General features: G+C 38.9%; 1 protein-coding gene across 1 annotated transcript in view; it reads left to right on the forward strand.

Annotated features, from left to right (window-relative positions):
* The window catches only part of TRPM6 (transient receptor potential cation channel subfamily M member 6), a 192,901-nt gene that overhangs the window by 19,035 nt on the left and 149,796 nt on the right, over positions 1-24,070 (forward strand). Inside the window, exon 2 of the mRNA XM_027105679.1 lies at positions 1,893-2,568. The gene's annotated coding sequence lies outside the window, so the exon portion shown is untranslated. The remainder of the gene's footprint in view (positions 1-1,892; positions 2,569-24,070) is intronic.

Genomic DNA, 24,070 nt, shown 5'->3' on the forward strand with positions numbered 1-24,070 from the left:
GCTCTAGGGCACACGGGCTTCAGTAGTTGTGGCGCATGGGTTCAGTAGTTGTGGCTAGCGGGCTCTAGAGCACAGGCTCAGTAGTTGTGGCGCACGGGCTTAGCTGCTCTGTGGCATGTGGGATCTTCCTGGACCAGGGATCAAACCCATGTGCCCTGCATTGGCAGGCGGATTCTTAACCACTGTGCCACCAGGGAAGTCCCTAATCCTTTTTATATATTGTTGGATTTGATTTGCTAATATTTAGATGAATTTTTTTGCATCTGTGTTTACCAGAGATATTGGCCTGTAATTTTCTTTTTTTTGTAGTGTCTTTGTCTGGTTTTGGTATCAGGGTAATGGTAGCCTCATAGAATGAATCTGAGCATTTTCCGTCCTCTTCAATTTTTTTGGTGTAGTTTGAAAAAGATAGATATTAGCTCTTATTTATGTGTTTGGTAGAATTTCCCTGTGGTGCTGTATGGTCCTGGACTTTTGTTTGCTGGGAGGTTTTTGATTACTAACTCAGTTTCACTACTAGTGATTGTTCTGTTCAGATTGCCTGTTTCTTCCTGATTCAGTCTTGGAAGATTGTATGTTTCTAGAAATTTATCCATTTCTTCTAGGTTGTCTAGCTTGTTGGTATATAACTGATGGTAGTATTCTCTTATGATTTTTTTTTTAATCTCTGTGATGTTAGTTATAATTTCACCTCTTTCTTATTTTGGTCCTCTCTCTTTTGAGACTACATATTTTTAATGTTTCTCTGAGGTGGTGTTTCTTGCCCTTTTCTATGTGTGTTATTGACTCATTCAGTTAAGGATCTGATGAATACTAACCACGTTTTCCCCAGAAAAATGCACACAATTGTAAATTTTACACATAGTTCAGGGTGTTCCCAGAACCTCAGGTTCCCTTAAAATCTAGGTTAAGAACTTCAGTTCTGGAAGATTTGTTTTTGTTGTTGTTTGTTTGTTTTTGCTTTTTGTTTTTTTCGTATGCTTGTGGACACTATTCTTTTGTACAACTGAATAATAATGACAAATGATTATTCAGTGCTCATTATGATCCAGGCACTGTTACAATGATAAACAACTAAGATGGCTTAAAGCTTGGGGGGGGGGGGGTGGGGAGGAGGCATTTTCCTTCAACTTCCTAGCTGTTTCTTGTGGCCCAGCAAAATAAAGTGAAGGTGTGGTAGTTAGGACTGTAAAGTGTGCAGCATGCAGGCATGCAAAGAATATTTGAAACTCAGAGTGCCTGTTATTTTTCAGAGACAAAAACAATATAAAGGTGCAAAGGGAAAAACTAGTTGAATTTGTTTGGAATTGTTTTATAGCATTGAAACACTTCAAACTTGCTTTCTTTGGTGGTGATGCAACTGAGTTCCTAAAAGGAACTTGACAATTCATGGAAAATACCTCAGGAAGGGTGATATGAACTCTTGAGTCATCAATCTACTCCTGAATCAGCAACCTAAGGCTATGAGAAGAATGAAGTTTATAGTGTAATAAACACAACTGACAACTAGTTCTTAAACTCTTTACTCAGCACTGTATTTGAAACCCAGTTTCAACTTTCCTTGGCCATTTGACCTGAAATGCACCATTTACTACTCCCTGTTGTTGGAGTGAAACCCCTTCTTAGAGAAGCCATGCATTTGCAATATCATCTCAGGCTCCTATTCACAAATACTGCACAGAAGTTTATCTAAATAAATCTCTGCCATTTCTTTCTCATATTTAGATGAGATTTTTCTTTTCTTCTACAAATATTTATGAAGGACTCATCAGGTAGTAGATGCCATTCACGACAATCATTTTAAAGAACAGAAGATCCTTTGATGGCTATCTAATGCCTCCAAATTATGTATACCTATTAAGTCCTCATTTTTTCATGCCCCTGTTTTCCAGATGAGTTGAAAACTGGCAGTTCAAAAGGACACTGAAGCTTTAGACACAAGCATGGCTGGGAAGAGAAACAAGGCTGAGAGAACACAGAGGTATTGCTAATGTTACTTATAAAACTTTGGAATTTAAAGAAAAAGGATCTAAGTGATGATCTTTCCTTTAACGGGGTGGTAAAGAAATGAAAAATAAAAATAAAATGTTTGATAATAATAGTTTTAATAAAATAACCACTAACAAAGTTGGCAGAGGTTTTAAATACATTTTTATTTAAAATAACTCAATGGCAGCTCAGGAGGACAGTATATTCACAGCACACATTCCCAGGATTGATAAGGTTCCCTCAGCCCGTTTCCTGCAGCTGGAGAGCTCAAGCAGATGACGACAACATGAGTGTTAATCATTTCCCGACCAGGCAATCTTAGTCACAAGTTCAGTAGAAGTGAAATCAGCCCCTTGGGTTTAAAAGCAGCTAAAAAACTTTTCTCAATTCACTTTGCAGTTTCTCCCTTTGAGGTTAAGCACATGGAAATTCGTTTGGCAATTCTTTTTATATCACCATTTCCATTAGTTGCTCCCACAAATTGGGGTTTATCTGATTGTGTGGTAGATGGGAACCTCAGGATAAAATTCAATGGCTGAAGGCTGAGTGAAGTTTACCCTGGCTGTGGTTATGAAGAAGGTAAGTGATTGGACCTCTTTGGGTTTATTTTCTCTTATGCTAGATTTTATACACCATAAAATGCAAAAGGCATAATCTTGCATTTATAGTTAACCATTTAGATGTGTTTGGAGGTTGTTTTTAAGTGATCACAGGCCAAAACCAAGAATTTAAAACATACATGCCAAACAAAATGGTTTCATTTTCCTCCTAAAAAAATCATTTCTATTAATTATACAGTTTATTTAGTTAATTGAACTGTTATTGAAATGTCTTTCTGCATTAATGGAATGTTGGACTGTTCCGTAAATAGACTGGAAACAATTTTTTGTGAACAAAAAGACATAAATAATTTTGATTATTGGAAATAGCCAAGGTGGAACTGGATGGAACATCTGGTGGCAGACTTCAAAGGTCAAATAATTCTAATAGAAATATATTAGCTGTCTGTTTTTGTTTAGCAAGATGATTTTTTTCTTGTTTCTTGAAATCTATTTGAAGTAGTCATAACAATTTTATAAATTAAACCTATAATGATATTTCAATTATTGTCTTTCTGGAAAAGGAAAATGATATTTGGGTATAATAGAAGTGCTTTCATTAGAAGACTCTGTTCTTGCCCATTTCAATTGTGGTGACCTTTTATTTCAAGAAAAATACAGAATTTCTCTTTTTTGAGGCCTAGAATAGTCCTGGGTACATAGAAGACTTTGTGGAATGAGCTATTGATTATTTATTTTTAAGTCTGCACTTACATTAATGGATTTTAGAAGATATCTTCTAGTCACTTGTGTAAAACTTTATTCAGTACTCAATATGTCAGTGATGAATTAAAAAGGAAGTAGAAAATGGTCTTTATCTGAAAGGAATTTAATTCACCTCTTTCCCAGTATGAACCAAACCTTTCCATTTTGGAGAACTGTAATTAATACTTTTCTTCTGAGTGTTTGAAAAATTATGGAAAATGCCACCTGTTTTTTACAACAACATTGCTCATCATTGTGAAAACCTGGAAAGAACTAAATGTTAATGAACAGAACAGCAGTTAAAGACAATGGCATACTACATAACCTGTAAAAAAGAATGAGGTGAATCTATATTTATTAACATGAAGGCAGTCCAAATAATATTTCTAAGTTATTTTTTTTAAAAAGCAAGTTTCAAAAAAAATAGTGAGGTAGTAGGTATAGTGTACAGTATTCTCATTTTTTGGTAAAAACAAATAAACCAGTATCTACATTTACAATGTCTGTGTGTGTATTTACCGAATCATTTAGAGTCGCCGTTTTTGGGGATTGAATGAGAAAGTCTATTTTCTACCTTGAAGATATTAGAATGTAACTGGTAGGAACTTTTTAAATTTAATTCTAAAACCTCAGTGTATATAATAGTGTCTGGCACGTAACAGGCACATGACAGTGTCGAATAAATGAATGAAGAGATTTACGTAATATTTAAATTTTTAAAAAATTAGCACAGTTGATTTTCAAGCAGATAAAATCCACAAAATGACTTATTGTTTTAATTAAAAAAATATTTAGAACAACTTTCAAAGCCTCTACTCTCTCTTCCCTTCATGTTACCTCTTCTTATTTTCTACTTTTTGTAACAGTTTCCTTCCCTTTTCTAGCTAATTTGGGTTCAAAGGGAAATGAAAATGTCATGGTTCCTGTGCTTATTTAAGATTTTCTGCCGAGGCATCTTACTTTGCATTTGACATCCATCTTCCGGAATCCGTGCATCTAACATCCCAGATTGCTGCTTAGCTTTTTATGTGCATGCCATCTTTCCAATTTGATGGCAAACCCTGGAGAATACAGACCCTGTCTTATGATCCTTTCTGTCCTCAATACCTAGCACAGGGCCTCACACACAGTAGGATGGCATTGTTGTTGAGTATTCTTTCCACAAAATTTTGTGCAGTTCGTAATGATGGCATTCTACTATAATCCCTCCTCCTAGGCTGAGCATCATATACAGTAGGCACTCAGTACATGTATTGAACGAATGGTTGGTGATTGACTCTGGCACGTAATCTCTGTGTGTATGGCTGGTAAATTGGGTTCTGAGGGAGATGAGAGGAGGCTGTATCAGTTTGGGATTCTTTTGGTTGCCAGTGATAGAATACCTGACTAAAATTGGCAGAAGCGGAAGCGGAAGCAAAGGTGATTTATTGGCTCATATAGCAGTTTGATGGTGCACCTGGCTTGAGAAATAGCTAGACACTGTGGCACAAAGTGATATCTCTCTCTTTGTCTGTCTTGTCTCTCTTTCTCTTCTTCTGTTCTCAGACAGGCTTTCTCTTTGAGGTTATAAAATAGCTGCCAGAATCTCCAAGAACCATATTCTTTCAGATTCCAATCCAGCAGAAAAAAAGTGAGTGTCTTTCAGCAATCCTAGAAAACTAAACCGTGACAGTTGCTCAGAGTGGACCAACAGTAACTGAAACCAGGATGTTAGTGTACTGGTTTCATGAGCTTCTAGGGGCCAGGAATAAAGCCTCAAGCAGGCCAAGCGAACTGAGAGTGGGGAGAGGAGGATCCCCAGATAAAAATCAAGGTTGTTGCCACAAGAAAGGGGAATGGATGCCTGATAATTAAACAACAAATGTCAAATGCAAGGTAAGAGAATTACTTGATTCTCTTTTTTCCTCTTTCCTTAACATAAATATATCCAAATATGAGTAAGTAATCGCTGGGAGAACTCAATCAATTCTAACTCTATAAGGGTGTGCGTACAGGTACTAACTGTTAAAGAGAAGGCAGTTGGAAAGATGGAAGAAGAGAGCTTCTGAATTGATTGAACCCAGAGTCCTATCTGGAGCAGTGACTCTCAAATTTGCTCTATACTGAAATTATCTGTGGGTAATTCTGATGCTCAGGCCACTCTTTATAACACTTGTATCAGAATACCTAGTGTTGGGACTCAACCATCGGTACTTTTAGGCTCCCAGGTGTATTGTGTTATATGCAATTTGGAGACCCAGTGGTCAAGAGAGATATCAGGGAGGATTTAGAATAGTTTTAAAGGCACCTGAAACTGTAGATCCTCCATAAATATCTGATGACTTGATTTAAAAGAGGAAAAGAACATAACTGGGCAAAGATATGGGGGGGGGCATATTTGTGAACTGTCTACTCTATGTAAGCATTGTGTTCAGTTCTCAATATACATTTCGCACTTGATCTTCATAATCAGGATTAAAAAATAAAAACAAACTCCATTTACCGTGAGGAAATAAAGGTTCAATAATGCTAAAGTAACTTGGCAAAAGGTCAATCAATAAATAAAGCAGGTCTTTTGAGCTCCAAATTATATACTCTTTCACAGTACCACACTTACAGGTGTCAGACATGAGTTTAAGGGGGAACTCAGCTGTTGGGTGTAGCAAGTAAATTTACCTGACTAAAGAACAGAGTATGGACTAAGCACGAAGGCAGCCCTGAAAAATTGACAGAAGTGGCATCCTCTACAGCAGCAGTCCCCAGCCTTTTTGACACCAGGGACCGGATTCATGGAAGACAATTCTTCCACAGGTGGGGGATGGTTCAGGCGGCAATGCGAGCGACGGGGAGCGACAGGGAGCGGCAGATGAAGCTTCACTTGCTTGCTCGCCAGCTGCTCACCTCCTGCTATGCGGCCCCGCTCCTAACAGGCCGTGGTCCCGTACCAGTGCACAGCTCCGGGGTTGGGGACCCCTGATCTACAGCACAGGGTGGCAGACAAGGGCCTGCGTGCCAAATCCAGACCACCACCTGTTTTTATAAATAATATTTTATTGGAACCAGCCACATTCATTTGTTTACATATTGCCTGTGGCTGCTTTTGCACAACCATAGCAGAGCTGAGTAGTTGTGACAGACACTATATGGCTTATAAAGCCTAAAATGTTTACTAGCTAGCACTTTACAGAAAAAGTTTGCCGACCTTTGACCTAGAGTTTACGTTTTTATGTGATAAGCAGTTCTGAGAAGGGATGAGATTGCCATTATCAATCCAAGACTGATGATAATGCTTGTGGCCATATGAGTAAGATTCTCCAAGCATCTTCACATTCATTCATTCAGTAAACATTTATTGAGCATCTACAAAGTGCGGGACACTCTGAGCTCAGTTGAAATGCAGTGCAATACATTCTACGGTGAAAAATAGGATTCCAAAATATGATAGCTTCTCTCTCTGCTTCTAGGCTACATGAGGGCAGGGTTTGGTTCTGTTTTTGCTCATTACTGTGGGTTCAGCCTAGAAGGCAGTAGGGGGTCACTAAAAATTTGATGAATAAAATAATGATCAATTAATGTGGTAGAGGCAAGCATAGGATGCCGGGGAAACACACCTAACCCAAACTCTGATGGAATGAGGTCAAGTTATGAAGTGGAAGAAGTGGAAGAAGTGAAGGAAAAAAGGCAGCAAGTCGGGGAGGGAGGGGAGCAATGAAGGGGTTGTAGTAGTTCACTGGACCGATCTTGGACAAGGTCTGTCTTTGTGGGACTGGACAGAAAGAGAGCTATGATCCTGAGCAGTATTTGGTGAAAGATTTCATGTGATAATATAACACAGAAAAATCTATTCAGTTCCCAAATCAAAAAACCTCCAGAAGCTTCCTGCTACCTACAGTATAAAATCAAGATTACTAGGTTAGACCTTCAAGTCCTCTGTAATTTGTTCTCTGCTGGCTTAATCTTTTTTTTTCTTTTTTATAAATTTATTTATTTATTTTTGGCTATGTTAGGTCTTCGGTGCTGTGTGCAGGCTTTCTCTAGTTGCGGTGAGCTGGGGCTACTCTTTGTTGTGGTGCGTGGGCTTCTCATTGTCGTGGCTTCTCGTTGCAGAGCACAGGCTCTAGGCGTGCAGGCTTCAGTAGTTGTGTCACGTGGGCTCAGTAGTTGTGGCTTGCAGGCTCAGTAGTTGTGGTGCACGGGCTTAGTTGCTCCACGGCATGTGGGATCTTCCCGGGCCAGGGCTCGAACCCGTGTCCCTTGCATTGGCAGGCAGATTCTTAACCACTGAGCCATCAGGGAAGCCCCTGGTTTAATCTTACTGCCCTTAATTCCTTACCTCAGTTCCTACCCTCTAGTTTTATGCTTTCTGATTATGCTTTATTCAGTCTTAATTTTGTGACTTGTAAAAAGACATATCCCTGCTTGGAATGCTCTTCTCTCTCTCTCTCTCTCTCTCTCTCTCTCTCTCTCTCTCTCTCCTACTCATTATGTAAGACCCAGTGCACAGGACTTCCTTGGTGGTGCAGTGGTTAAGAACCTGCCTGCCAATGCAGGGGAAATGGGTTCAAGCCCTGGTCCGGGAAGATCCCACATGACACGGAAAAACTAAGCCCATGTACCACAACTATTGAGCCTGTGCTCCACAGCCTGCGAGCCACAACTACTGAGCCCATGTGCCACAACTACTGAAGCCTGGGTGCCTAGAGCCTGTGCTCTGCAACAAGAGAAGCCACCGCAAGGAGAAGCCTGCGCACTGCAATGGAGAACTAGAGAAAGTCCTCACTCAGCAACGAAGACCCAACGCAGCCAAAAAAAAAAAAAAAGATCCAATGCACCTAGACTCTTTCTTTTTCTCTTTTTTGCTGCACCTCGCACGGCATGCAGGATCTTAGTTCCCTGACCAGGGATCGAATCCATGCCCCCTGCAGTGGAAACTTGGAGTCTTAACCACTGGAGTGCCAGGGAAGTCCTGCACCTTGACGCTTTCGACAGATTTTTCCCATCTACCCCAATCCTCACTGATCTCTTCTCTGGATCCCATCACATGTTAACATTCACCTCTCATTTTTAGACACTAAATCAGTACTGCCTTGGACTGTTTTGAGCTGTTTCATGGGTTAATGCTTTACACCCACCATTAGAATAAACGTTCCGGAAAAAGGGATCATAAGACATTTCCCGAATATCCTCTTAGTGCCCAACAATACTTTATGTACACTTAATATTTGAGTAGACACTTAAATACTTATTGAGTAAATAAATAAATGAGTCAGATGAATAAAAATTTATGAGGTTAGAAATGCTTCTAAAAAAGGAAGTCAAAGAATGGAAAATAATTAGAGGAGATGCTAATAGGACAAGGAAAATAAATAGTACTTTGTGGTTTGAGGTATTCTCAAGAAGTACAGGTTTTGATAGAGACAATATTTAAGTTTACTTTAAAACATTATGGAAATTCAGATGTGGAGAAATGAGTTGATATACTTCTCAGTTTAAGGAAATTTATCATCATTGATAAGATCTTGCTCTTTTTTTAAAAAAATCTATTTATTTATTGTGTTCCTCTTTATCTCCTTTCCTATTGTCATTACTGTCACAGCAGCCATTCTAATTTGGTTAATGTATGTTCTCTTTTTGTATCAGTTTTTGTAAAATGTGTATTTTTTTTTTGTTTTTTAGCATGTGTTTAAAACATTTATATATGCTGTAATGCGTTATGGATCTCAATTTGGGTTCTTACCTTTTTCACTAAGCGTTCAGGTTTTAAAGATCTATGCATATTGCTATAGATCTGTTGTTTCTAATTGCTACATAAGACGTCATGATGTGAATTCACCACGTTTCACCTATTTACATCTCCAGTGATGGAAACCAATAGCACAATCTCATATTGTTTCTTCATACATCTAGCCTGAGAGTTTACTTGGGATGTATCTCCTGGAATGGCATTGCTGGATCACAGGATATGCATCTATTTAATTTGACTAAGAAGTACCAGATTTCACTGCAAAATGGTGGCATTAGTTTATGCACACATTCCCTCTTCCCCACCCGCCCCCCCCATAAAGTCTCTTTCACTTAAAAAAAAAAGTCTGCCTGTAAGAACCTTTCCAGGGGACTTCCCAGGTGGCACAGTGATTAAGAATCCACCTGCCAATGCAAGGGACACGGGTTCAAGCCCTGGTCAGGGAACTAAGATCTCACATGCTGGGGAGCAACTAAGCCCATGAGCCACAACTACTGAGCCCGCATGCCACAAGTACTGAAGCCCACGTGCCTAAAGCCCGTGGTCTGCAACAAGAGAAGCCACTCCAATGAGAAGCCCACACACTGCAACAAAGAGTAGCCCCTGCTTGCTGCAGCTAGAGAAAGCCCGTGCACAGCAACAAAGACCCAACACAGCCAAAAATAAATAAATAAAATAAAAAAACAAAACAAAACCTTTCCAGGCTCTCTATCAGGGTTTCTATAAACTACAACCCTATCAGCACTTAGTATTACCCAGTTTTCTAATTTTTGCTAGACTAACAGGGTTAAAATTGATATTTCATTGTTGTTCTAATAGGTGTTCGATTGTTTACTAATGAGTTTCAAAATCTTCATGTTTATTTGACTTTCTTCTATAAATTGCCTGATTGTAAATATATTTTCTGCTTTTTACTAAGGGAATTCTTGTCTTTTGCTTGTTAATTTATTTTTTTAAACTTTTTCAGAATTTTTAAAATATAGTAGTTTTTTATTAAATTTATTTTTATTTTATTTTTGGCTGTGTCGGGTCTTAGTTGTGGCATGAGGGCTCTTCGTTACGGGGCGCAGGCTTCTCTCTAGTTGTGGTACGGGCTCCAGAGAGCGTGGGCTCTGTAGTTTGTGGCGTGCGGGCTCTCTAGTTGAGGCACACAAGCTCAGTAGTGTGGCACGTGGGCTTAGTTGCCCCATGGCATGTGGGATCTTAGTTCCCCGACCAGGGATTGAACCCGCGTCGCCTTCATTGGAAGGCGGATTCTTTACCACTGGACCACCAGGGAAGTCCCTGCTTGTTAATTTATAATTAAATGTTTATTAAATCATTTTTAAACCAAGAAACTTAGCTGAAGTTGTAACATTGAATTACTTTGTGCCAAATGCCTCTTACTTTATTATCATTAAACATTATTTCTGATTTTTAGAGGATAGCAGTGTCTGTATATTTTTTGACCCTCCTAAACCCCCACATATAAAGTATATGGCAAAACAAAAAACCCATGAACAAAATTTACAACAGAACTAAATAGACTTCAGTTTCTAGTCCGGCATGTAAGGAGATTAGAATTTTTCTCTCCCAATGCCACAACAAGAAAAAAGCTGAACAAACTGAAACCCAACAACTCTTCTTTGAAGAAATGTTGATAGAAACTTCTAAAACTGAAATGCAAAGAGAATGAAAAAGACAGAACAGATATTCAATTCTGTGGGCCAATTAGAAAATGTGTAACATACGTGCAATGGGAATACCAGAAGGAGAAGAAAGGGAGGAGCACAGAAATATTTGAAGAAAAAATGACTAGGAATTTCCCAAAATTAATGATAAACACCAAACCACAGATCCAGAACCTCAGAGAACACCAAGAAGAATAAATACAAAACTAAATGACAACTCTAGGAACCCCCAAGTACAACCAGGTAGAGAGAAATCATCAGCAACCAGATTGTGTATGTTATTATCATCTATGTGGGAGATAGCAGACAGAAGCAATGGAGTGGCAGATGGACTGAGAACAGGAGAAACTCAAAGGAACCAACAGGTAATCACTGAAAAGTTCAGTGGGCACTTTGAGAACATCAGCTGACGCTACTCAGTGTCACTACTCGGACACTACTACCAGTGAGTGAGGGCAGGTGGCCTTGTGATAAAGCATAAAGGACTAGTGAGTCCACCCCTATCAACTCTTGAAATGGACCGACCCTCTAGGTTTTCTTCCCAGAAGAGCTCAAACAGGGGAAAACCTGCTGGGAGTGAAAACAAAATTGAGCAAGAGGGGAAAACAGAGGAAGAGGAAAGAGAAGGTCCAGGTACAAGTGGGAGATGGAGTAGAGCCAGGAAACCTCAGAAAGTGAGACACCATATTTCTGCACACTACATGAAAACCTGTAAAAGAGGGAGCTCTGTGAAGACAAAAACAAAAACAAAAAAACCCCCAAATATCCTGAACTTCCTCTCCTTCTAAAATCTCAGGAGACTTAATTTTACATAAAATGAGTAACAGAAAAGTATTCAAGTATTCAAGTCTCACACAAAATTACTATATGCAAAAAAAGAGAATAAGGATCAGAGTAATATCCTTATAGAAAATGAAAGCATTTAATCAGAAAAACATGATTAAAATAATGTAATCATGTGAACATGATTAAAAATAATATAATGATTTAAAACTATAACTATCTCAAAACAAATTAATAGACAATAGGGCAATGATAAAAGACACGAATGAGCAATATGAAACAGAAATAGAAAAATTCAGAAATCAGGTGACAGAACTCAAGAAAGAATTAGAATAAAAGAAAAAAAAAATTAATGACTAAACTAGAAGAGGCAAAAGAGTAAATAAACACAGCAAATGATACCTTAATAAAAATGGAATAATAATGGGAAATTTTAAAAAAAAATAGAAAAAGGAGAAGAAAAAGGGGGAAAAGTATTTGAGAAAAACCCATAAGTATTGAAGATAGGCAAAGATGTTTCAACATGTGGGTCATAGGAGTCCCTGAAGAAGAAAACCTAAGAGAACAGAGCAAATAGTAAAAGGTATAATTTTTATAAGATTTCCCGAAATAAAAATATTTGAAATAAGTATTGAAAGAGTACATTGAATATCTGAGAACACTGACTTAGAATAACTATGACCAAGTCATATTCTGGTAAAATTGCTGAAGTTTAAAGAACAAGGGCTTCCCTGGTGGCACAGTGGTTAAGAATCCGCCTGCCAATGCAGGGGACATGGGTTCAAGCCCTGGTGCAGGAAGATCCCACATGCTATGGAGCAACTAAGCCCATGCACCACAACTACTGACCCCGCACTCTAGAGCCCACATGCCACAACTACTGAAGCCCGTGTGCTTAGAGCCCGTGCTCTGCAACAAGAGAAGCCACCACAATGAGAAGCCCATGCACCACAAGGAAGAGTAGCCCCTGATCGCCATGACTAGAGAAAGCCCACGAGGAGCAATGAAGACCCAATGCAGCCAGAGATAAATAAATAAATAAATATTTTTAAAAAACTAAAAAAATAAAGAAAAAATTTTTTCATCTAGGAAAAAAAATAGCATGTGATATATAAGAGAAAGAAAATCATATTATCACCAGACGTTTTGACCACAGTAATCTATTCTGAAGGAACTTAAGTAACACATTTTAGATATTCAGTGAAAGAAAATGTGAACTGAGGCTTTTATATCCAACAAAATTGACCATCAAGTATGAAGGGCATAAACTGTTAGCAACATGCAAGGATTTAGAGAATATTGTTTTCCTGAGCTTTCCCTGAGTAATCTACTAAAGAACAACTTACCAACCAAAATGATATGAAAGACCCTATCATATCATTGTACTGGTGGTAGGCATCAAATATACTGTATGGTTAGTTCTAGAACTAACATGTGAATATTAAAAAAGTTTAATCATTAAAAATGATTACCTGATCATAGAATGTAGACATGGTACAAGTATTTAAAAAGGAGAAAAGTATGGTAGCATATGCAAAAGTTTTTCAAATGGTTTTCAGAAATCATAATGATTGGTTATAGTATTGGAGTTCTTTTCTGAGACTGTTGTGTGTTTATGTGGAATAAAGCAAATGACTAATTAATGGATATTTAATTTTGTTGTATCTGTCTTTGAGGACTAAGATTCTTCATGTAGTTGAAAAGAATCAGATTTAATATAAAAGAACTTAAATAAAAATCTTTAATCCTGAATATGAATTGGAAATTTAAGTATGAACTCACTAGATACATATTTTATCTATTTACGGAAAAGAGGTAGAAATAATGACCAACCAAGCACCCATGGCACCCAGACTGTGGTCTTTTTCAAGACCATTCTGAATAAAATAAACCAGGACTTCTTGGAGAAATAGCTAATTTTTTTTTTTTTTCCAGTACGTGGGCCTCTCACTGTTGTGCCCTCTCCCGCCGCGGAGCACAGGCTCCGGATACGCAGGCTCAGCGGCCACGGACTCTAGATTTCTTTTGATTTCCATTTGCATGGAATATGTTTTTCCATCCCCTCACTTTCAGTCTGTATGTGTCCCTGGGTCTGTAGTGGGTCTCTTGTAGACAGCATCTATACGAGTCTTGTTTATGTATCCATTCAGCTAGTCTATGTCTTTTGGTTGGAGCATTTAATCCATTTACATTTAAGGTAGTTATCGCTATGTATGTTCCTATTACCATATTCTTAATTGTTTTGGGTTTGTCATTGTAGGTCTTTTCTTTCTCTTGTGTTTCGTGCCTAGAGAAGTTCCTTTAGCATTTGTTGTAAAGCTGGTTTGGTGGTGCTGAATTCTGTTAGCTCTTGCTTATCTGTAAATGTTTTAATTTCGCCGTCAAATCTGAATGAGATCCTTGCTGGGTAGAGTAATCTTGGTTGTAGGTTTTTCCCTTTCATCACTTTAAATATGTCCTGCCACTCCCTTCTGGCTTGCAGAGTTTCTGCTGAAAGATCAGCTGTTAACCTTATGAGGATTCTTTTGTATGTTATTTGTTGTTTTTCCCTTGTTGCTTTTAATATTTTTTCTTTGTATTTAATTTTTGATAGTTTGATTAATATGTGTCTTGGCATATTTCTCCTTGGATTTATCCTGTATGGGACTCTGCACTTCCTGGACTTGATTAACTATTTCCTTTCCCATATTAGGGAAGTTTCAACTATAATCTCTTCAAATATTTTCTCAGTCCCTTTCTTTTTCTCTTCCTCTTCTGGGACTCCTATAATTTGAATGTTGGTGCATTTAATGTTGTCCCGGAGATCTCTGAGAGTGTCCTCAGTTCTTTTCATTCTTTTTTCTTTATTCTGCTCTGTGGTAGTTATTTCCACTATTTTATCTTCCAGGTCACTTATCCGTTCTTCTGCCTCAGTTATTCTGCTATTGACTCCTTCTAGAGAATTTTTAATTTCATTTATTGTGTTGTTCATCACTGTTTGCTGTCTAGGTCCTTGTTAAACGTTTCTTGTATTTTCTCCATTTTATTTCCAAGATTTTGGATCCTCTTTACTATCATTTCTCTGAATGCTTTTTCAGGTAGACTGCCTGTTTCCTCTTCATTTCTTTGGTTTGGTGGGTTGTTACCTTGCTCCTTCACCTGCTGTGTTTTTCTCTGTCTTCTCATTTTGCTTAACTTACTGTGTTTGGGGTCACCTTTTTGCAGGCTGTAGGTTTGTAGTTCCCATTGTTTTTGGTGTCTGCCCCCGCCCCCCGCCAGTGGGTAAGGTTGGGTCAGTTGGTTGTGTAGGCTTCCTGGTGGAGGGGACTGGTGCCCATGTTCTGGTGGATCAGGCTGGATCTTGTCTTTCTGGTGGGCAGGACCACGTCCAGTGGTGTGTTTTGGGGTGTCTGTGATCTTATTATGCTTTTAGGCAGCGTCTCTGCTAATGGGTGGGGTTGTGTTCCTGTCTTACTAGTGTTTGGCATAGGGTATCCAGCACTATAGCTTGCCGGTCATTGAGTGGAGCTGGGGCTTAGTGTTGAGATGGACATCTCTGGGAGAGCTTTCACCGTTTGATATTACATGGAGCTGGGAGGTCTCTGGGAGACCAGTGTCCTGAACTCGGCTCTCTGACGTCAGAGGCACAGGCCTGACACCCACCTGGAGCACCAAGACCCTGTCAGCCACACGGCTCAGAAGAAAAGGGAGGAAAAAAGAAGGAAAGAAAAAAATAAGATAAAGTTATTAAAATAAAAAAATACAAATAAATTATTAAAAATTAAAATGTAATAAGAAGAAGAAAAAAAGAAAGAAAGAAAGAAAGAAGAGAGCAACCAAACCAAAAAACAAATCCACCAATGATAGCAAGTGCTAAAAAGTATACTAAAAGAAAAAAAAAATGGACAGAACCCTCGGACAAATGGTAAAAAGAAAGCTATACAGACAAAATCACACAAAGAAGCATACACATACACACTCACAGAAAGAGAAAAAGGAAAAAAAAAATATATGTCTCTCTCTCTCTCTCTCTCTCTCTCTCTCTCTCTCTATATATATATATATATAAAGAAGGAAGAGAGCAACCAAATCAATAAATCTCCTAATGATTATTAAGTCCAAATACTAAAGTAAGATAAACATAAAACCAGAAACAAATTAGATGCAGAAAGCTAACCCGAAGTCTGCAGTTGCTCCCAATGTCCACTGCCTCAGTTTTGTGATGATTCGTTGTCTATTCAGGTATTCCACAGATGCAGGGTACATCAGGTTGATTGTGGAGATTTAATCCACTGCTCCTGCGGCTGCTGGGAGAGATTTCCCTTTCTCTTCTTTGTTTGCACAGCTCCTGGTATTCAGCTTTGTATCTGGCCCCACCTCTGCGTGTAGGTCGCCTTAGGGCGTCTGTTCTTTGCCCAGAGGATGGGGTTAAAGGAGCAGCTGATTAGGGGGCTCTGGCTCACTCAGGCCGAGGGAAGGGAGGGGTATGGAATGTGGGGTGAGCCTGCGGTGGCAGAGTCCAGTGTGACGTTGCACCAGCCTGAGGCATGCTATGTGTTCTCCCGGGGAAATTGTCCCTGCATCATGGGGCCCTGGCAGTGGCGGGCTGCACAGGCTCCCAGGAGGGGAGGTGTGGATAGTGACCTCTGCTTGCACACAGGCTTCTTGGTGGCTGCAGCAGCAGCCTTAGCGTCTCATACCCGTCTCTGGTGTCTGTGCTGATAGCCATGGCTCGTGCTCGTCTCTGGAGCTCCTTTAGGTTGTGCTCTGACCCCCTTCTCGTCGTGCACCCCGAAACAATGGTGTTTTGCCTCTTAGGCAGGTCCAGAGTTTTCCCTGGACTCCCTCCCGGCTAGCTGTGGCTCACTAGACCCCCTCAGTCTGTGTTCACCCAGCCAACCCCAGTCTTCTCCCTGGGGTCTGACCTCCGAAGCCCGAGCCTCAGCTCCCAGCCCCTACTCGCCCCAGCGGGTGAGCAGACAAGCTGGTGAGTGCTGGTCGGCACTGATCCTTTGTGCGGGAATCTCTCTGCTTTGCCCTCTGCACCCCTGTTGTTACGCTCTCCTCTGCGGCTCCGAAGCTTCCCCCCTCCGCCACCCCCTGTCTCCATCAGTTAAGGGGCTCCCTAGTGTGTGGAAACTTCACAGCTCCCTCCCAGAGGTGCAGGTCCTGTCCCTATTCTTTTGTCTCTGTTTGTGCTTTTTTCTTTTGCCCTACCCACCTGGGGAGTTTCTTAACTTTTGGGAAGTCTGAGGTCTTCTGCCAGCGTTCAGTAGGTGCTCTGTAGGAGTTGTTCCACATGTAGATGTATTTCTGATGTATTTGTGGGGAGGAAGGTGATCTCCACTTCTTACTCTTTTGCCATCTTGAAGGTCTCCTCTCACTGGCCTATTTAAAAAAAATTTAACATGGCTACCAAGAGGGTAAGGGGAGGTGGGATGAATTGGGAGATTGGGATTGACATATTCACACTTTTGATACTATGTATAAAATAGATAACTAATGAGAATCTCCTGTATAGCACAGGGAACTCTACTCAATGCTCTCTCTCACTTTAAATCAAAAGCCAGAAATGATTAAGCTTAGTGAAGAAGGTATATCAAAAGCCATAGGCAGAAAGCTAGGCCTCTTGCGCTAAACAGTTAACCAAGTTGTGAATGCAAAGGAAAAGTTCTTAAAGGAAATTAAAAGTGCCACTCCAGTGAACACACAAATGATAAGAAAGTGAAACAGCCTTATTACTGATATGGAGAAAGTTTGAGTGATCAGGATAGAAGAGCAAACCAGCCACAAAATTCCCTTAATTCAAAGCAAGGCCCTAACTGTCTTGAATTCTAGGAAGGCTGAGAGAGATGAGGAAGCTGCAGAAGAAAAGGCTGAAGCTAGCAGAGGCTGGTTCATGAGGTTTAAGGAAAGAAGCCACCTCCATAACATAAAAGTAGAAGATGAAGCAGCAAGGTGATGTAGAAGCTGCAGCAAGTTATCCAGAAGATTTAGTTAAGATAATTCATGAAGGTAGCTACACTAAACAAGAGATTTTCAGTGTAGACAAAACAGACTTCTGTTGGAAGAAGATGCCATCTAGGACTTTTAAAACTAGAGAAATCAATGCCTGGCTTCAAGTCTTCAAAGGACAGGGTGACTCTCTTGTTTGGGGCTTATGTAGCTGGTGACTTTAAGTTGAATATTTTAAAGCCGCTGTGGAGACCTATTGCTCAGAAAGGAAAGATTCCTTTCAAAATGTTACTGCCCATTGACAATGTACCTGGTCACCGAAGAGCTCTGATGGAGATGTACAATGAGATTAATGTTGTTTTCATGCCTGTTAACACAACATTCATACTGCAGCCCATGGATCAAGGAGTCATTTTGACTTTCAAGTCTTATTATTGAAGAAATATACTTAATGAGGCTATAGCTCCCATAGATAGTGATTCCTCTGATGGAGGGCAGAGTAAATTGAAAACCTCTGGAAAGGATTCACCATTCTAGATGCCATTAAGAACATTTGTGATTCATGGGAAGAGGTCAAAATATCAACATTAACAGGAATTTGAAAGAAGTGATTCTGACCCTCATTGATGATTTTGAGAGGTTCAGGACTTCAGTGGAGGAAGTAACTGTAGGTGTGGTGGAAATAGAAAGAGACCTAGAATTAGAAGTGGAGCCTGAAGATGTGACTGAATTGCTGCAATCTCATGATAAAACTTTAAAGAATGAGTTGCATCTTATGGATGAGCAAAGAAATTGGTTTCTTGAGATGAACTCTACTCCTGGTGAAGGTGCTGTGAAGATTGTTGAAATGACAACAAAGGATTTAGAATATTACATAAACTTAGTTGATAAAGCAGCAGCAGGGTTTGAGAGGACTGACTTCAATTTTGAAAGAAGTTCTACTATGGTAAAATGCTACCAAAGATCAATGCATGCTAGAGAGAAATTGTTCATGAAAGGAAGTGTCAATCAACACAGCAACATTCATTGTTGTCTTATTTTAAGAAATGGGTTGGGTTGACCAAAGCTACCCCAATCTTCAGCAAACAACACCCTGATTAGTCAGCAGTCATCAACATCGAGGCAAGACCCTCCACCAGTAAAAGATTAGGGCTCGCTAAAGCCTTAGATAATGGTTAGAAATTTTTAGCAATAATGTATTTTAAAATTAAGATATGTACATTTTTTTAGACAATGCCGTTGCACACTTAATAGACTGCAGTATAGTGTAAATATAACTTGTAGGTACTGGGAAACCAGAAAGCTCCTTTTGGAGCTTTATTGCAATATTCTCATTGCAATATTCTCGTTATTGTTGTGGTCTGGAACCCAACCTGCAATATCTCTGAGGTATGCCTGTAATTTATTGGTTACACAGACCAACCCTTGTCCAGTATGGGAGGGGACCATATAAAGGTGTGACTTCCAGAAGGCAGGGATCACTGGGGGCCATCCTGGACTCTGGCTCCCGCAATCTGAAACCCATTAGATATGCGTAAGTTCATGAGTTCACAGTAGAAAAAATTTAGAAAACTACACCTTACAAGAGACATAAAAGACCAATTTAGAAATTAAAAATGGGCAAGAGTAACTATAGCAGCTAGGGATGCACACTTGATTGATAAAATTATAAAGAAGTGCAAGGGAAGTTATCAAAGCAGGATAGTGGAAGTAAATGATTACTCTAAAAGCCAAGATAGTAGTTACTTTTGGAAAGGGTGGGGACAGTCTGTGATTGAGATGGGGCACATGGAGAGGCTTCTGGGTGGCTGGCAAAGTTTTATTTTTTGACCTGGTGTCAAGGTAAATGAAAGTGTTTACCTTTTAATAATTTACTGAGACATTGTTTCATGTGGTTTTTCTCTACCTGTGTTTTATTTTACAATAAAAAGATAAAACAACATCTCTAAAGATAATACATCCATATGGTAAAATACTCAAAACAGTGGAAAATTTTTTATAGTGAAAAAATCAATCTTCCCAACTCATCTACTAGTAATTTTCTTCCCTAGAAGTAGCCGTTGTCACCTGCTTCTTGTGTATCTATCCAGAGAGATCTCATGTATATAAAATCACACACATACACGTATGTATGTGTATATGTATATATAAATATAAATGTGTATAAAATTTCCTCTCATTTAAAAGTATAAGTGGTAGAATTAGAATACCATGCACAACAGGGAATTATATTCAATATCCTACCTACAGTGGAATATAATCTGAAAAAAAAAATAACTGAATCACTTTGCTGTACACCTGAAACTAACACAATGTTGTAAATCAATTATACTTCAATTAAAAACGATCTTTTCTCTTTACATTGCCATATTTTCTAAATTTCAAAATTGTGTGGCTTTTACTTTGATTATTATAAAAAGTTACTAAAATACAAAATAAACTTAAGAAAAAGAATACCATACACATATTCTGATCTTTGTTTATTTCACTAAATATTTTATTTTTGTGGATAATATATCTACTATCACATAGTGCCCTTAAACAACATGGGGGTTAGGTGTGCTGATTCCCCTCACAGTAGAAAATCACATATAACTTTTGACTCCTCAAAAACCTAACTGGAAGCCCTACCAGTAACATTAACACTCGGTTAAGACATATTTTGTATAAGTATTATATACTGTTTTCTTACAATAAAGTAAGCTAGATTAAAAAATGTTATTAAGAAAATCATAGAAAATACATTTACAGTACTATACTTAAGTTTATGTCCTCTGTTTACAAGGTGAGTTACTTGTCAGTACCTACATTAATATTGTATGTAATACAAAACACTGTAGATGTTATACATGTTACTAATACTAGACATCAAAAATGAAAAGATGATGTGAAAAAGAAATTCATATTTTTTAACAGATAAAACGATTCATGCTTTGATAACGAAGAAGCAGCAATGTGTTTGCTTTAATGGTAGCTTTGTGTAATCAATAAGATTGCTTCATGGTAGAGTAGCCTATATACTAATGAATAAATCATTATAAAATTTTTGTGGCATGTAGTATTACAGTCTTATTTATAACACAGTATTGGAAACATTATTACATTTTTAAAAAACCACTTACCTGTGATAACAGGCTGATATGCAGTTTCTCCAAGTACAGGAGGGACAGGCATCCTGTATAGTAATGTAATTCTTTGAAAGCTTATAAAACAGTAAGAAAACTAACACATTATTAATTTTATATTAAATGTCACTCACCTTATGCCTATGTAGGAATAGACTAGTATCTACATATTTTTTACTCATTCATGACATGCCTTTTTCTTAATTTTTCAATATTTTAGGCCACGCATTTCCTCTGCATATTTTTCCAAATTGTGAAAAATATTTTTTAAAATTCTATTGTATTTATTGAAAAATATCTGCGTATAAGTGAACCCACACTGTTCAAACCCATATTGTTCAATGGTCAACTGTATAAAGTCAGTTCCTATTTCTAGGCGACAACCCGTATATTTTAGCCTGTAAATAGCAGTTTAAATCAGAAGGTAACTTTTCTAAGAATATTCTCTATTAAGTCAGCAGATATGTTTCTAATTTCTCAATGTGGAGATACCATTCATATTGATTTTGAAGGTACACATTTTTCATAAAGTTTAAAATTTACCTGTTTGGTTTTTTCACCCAACTTTTCAGCTTAAACAAACCTGTTCACCCTTTGATTCAGACAAGATTACCTAGGGAAGGGTGGATTCTGGAGTTAGCAAAGTGCTTCTTCAGCATTTCCTTCAATGAACTCACAGAGACTTTATGGCGAGTGTTAAAACAACGCACCTGTGACTAACCTTTGTGCTTCTCAGCTGATAACTGCCTGTTTACGGTGGTAACCAAGATTAAAGGAGACAGAGGTACAGGCTTCTACAGCCTTTAAACTCTAATCTTGGACTAGCAAATGTTTCCTGGGCACCAAACTATATTGTTTAAAAAAGAAAAACTTCGTCAAGTGTTTTAACTATTTTTTTTCCTTTAGTATTTCTTGCTTTTTCAGTTGTTTAAGTAGTATTTGTTGAGTACCTACCATGCAATTAGCAGTGGGGTGCCCTGGGGGTATCAAGGAAGGAAGTACAAAGAAAGAGCTTACAGTCTTGTGGAGATTCACCGTATATATACATATGAACCAGCTAGTGAACAAGATGTATTATATATATTATATCTTGTGTGTTTATCTCAATGTATGTAAACATATATAAACATATGCAGTACAACGTAAATATACACGTATGCTAAGTGATGTGGCACAGATAATTAGAAAGTGGGCAAGATGCAGTATGAAAATTACGTGAAGGGACAATAAGCCAAAGCAGTTGGAAGGTGATGTGAATCCAATTGTCAGGCAAGGTTGTGTGCTGAGCAAGCTCTGGAGCTAAGTTTTCCTTTTGAAATAATTATAGACGCACAGGAAGTAGCAAAAATAGTACAAAGAGGTCCCAGGTACCACCCCCCCCAGGTTCTCCCAATAGTAACGTCTTATATAACTTGAGTACAATACCCAAACCGGCATACCGACATTGAGACAACCTACAGCTCTTTTCCACATTTCACCAGTTTTACATGCACACCTTTCCATGGAGCTGAGTTTTGATAAATGAGTTCAATAGACAAGAGGAATGAGAAAAGAAAGCTAGAGATAAACAAAGCCTCACAGGGCAGTTACTTTGAAGAACTGTCCTCTTTCTTGTTCTTCCAACTCTTAGGCATCCCCTATGCAAATTAACCACACTGCTTTCCTCACTGGAGGTTGGCTTGTTACCTCCTCTTCACAAATGTTACCCAAGCACTTACTCCTGTTCTCTCTCTCTCTTTTTTTTTTTTTTTTTTTTTTGCGGTACGCGGGCCTCTCACTGTTGTGTCCTCTCCCGTTGCGGAGCACAGGCTCCGGACGCGCAGGCTCAGCGGCCGTGGCTCACGGGCCCAGCTGCTCCGCGGCATGTGGGATCTTCCCGGACTGGGGCACGAACCCGCGTCCCCTGCATCGGCAGGCAGACTCTCAACCACTGCGCCACCAGGGAAGCCCTCCCTCTCTTTTTTTTAATTGAAGTATAGTTGATTTACAATGTTGTGTTAATTACTGCTGAACAACAAAGTGATTCAGTTATCCATATATATATATATATGTATATGTATATATACACACATGCTCTTTTTAAAAAATATTCTTTTCCATTATGGTTTATCATAGGATATTGAATATTCTTCTCTGTGCTATACAGTAGGACCATGTTGTTTATCCATTCTATATATAAAAGCTTAAGTCTGCTACCCACAACCTCCCACTCCATCCCTCCACCAACCCTCTCCCCCGGCAGCCAGCAGTCTGTTCTCTATGCCTGTGATTCTGTTTCATAGATAGGTTCATTTGTGTTATATTTTAGAGTCTACATATAAGTGATATCATATGGTTTGTCTTTCTCTTTCTGACTTACTTCACTTAGTATGATAATCTCTGGTTGCATCCATGTTGCTGCAAATGGCATTATTTCGCTCTTTTTATGGCTGAGTAGTATTCCATTGTGTATATTTACCACATCTTCTTTATCCATTCATCTGTCACTCCTGTTCTCTTATTCCAGTGATCCAAACATAGGCAGTCTCCCTCCTAGAAACCATTTGTTTTCTGTGAACTAGTTTGTAAATAAGTAGTTGGAACCCAGAACAGGTTTTCTCATGGAAACAGAGGTACATAGATTATGGGTTCCCTGGCCTATCTCTGGGCCACATAACTCAAAATATAACTAATCTCTTTACAGAACAATACTGATCATTGCTGTACATCGTGGTAGTGGTTGGGTTTCTGAGAGTTAGGGAGGAGGATTCTCTGCTATGTCAGATGGGCTTCTATCTTAATAGGAGTCCTCTTGCTACAAACTCCCACTGCATACAATGGGTAATATTAAAGGAAAAGCCCCTTTTTTGTACTTTTAATCACACAAAATAAAATCTTTCCTAATTCAAGTATTCACCCACTTAACTATCAGTTCTGTAAGAGGTGACAGAGGAAGTGCAGACAAAGGAGCTGTTAGGAGAGCTAGGCAGAGAAATACTGAAAAGAGAGCTCCTTAAAGGAAATACACCAGAATAATACAGTGATTGTCTCTGAGAGGTGGAATTACCAGTGATTCATTCTTCATATTTTCTCTCTTTCTCTCTCTCCCTCTCCCTCATCCTCACTCTCTCTGTTTCTTTTGTATCTTTCTGAATTTTCCAAATTCTCTACAACTGGGATGCATTGCTTTTATGACCACAAAAATTAGAGTGCTCTGGAATGAAAGAGGTGCATGCAGGTTTTTCAAGCAGTTCCCAATATGGTTGGCAGGAGAGGAGGTAGAATATGGAGCAATGTGCTCCACAGGGCAGAAGCAAGGTGGTTTCCAAGTACAGTAACAGGTACCTGGAAAGGTAGGAACCTTCTGAGTGGGCACAGGCATGTACACAATTCAGAACTTTACAGAGGAGAGGTTTACTCTGGGAATGCACAGATGCTATCCTTTCCTTGGTTCCTGCAATGAAATACAAAGCTACCATTGACACCTTTGGGCAGGGTCCTGCCAGAGTCAAGAAAGGAGCCTGATGGCTACTGAGCCATAAGTCCTTTAAGCCCTGGGTTTAC

This window comes from Aethalodelphis obliquidens, unplaced genomic scaffold (assembly GCF_003676395.1).
Source record: "Aethalodelphis obliquidens isolate GAN/ISIS:26980383/991018 unplaced genomic scaffold, ASM367639v1 scaffold7, whole genome shotgun sequence".
Lineage (NCBI taxonomy): Eukaryota > Metazoa > Chordata > Mammalia > Artiodactyla > Delphinidae > Aethalodelphis > Aethalodelphis obliquidens.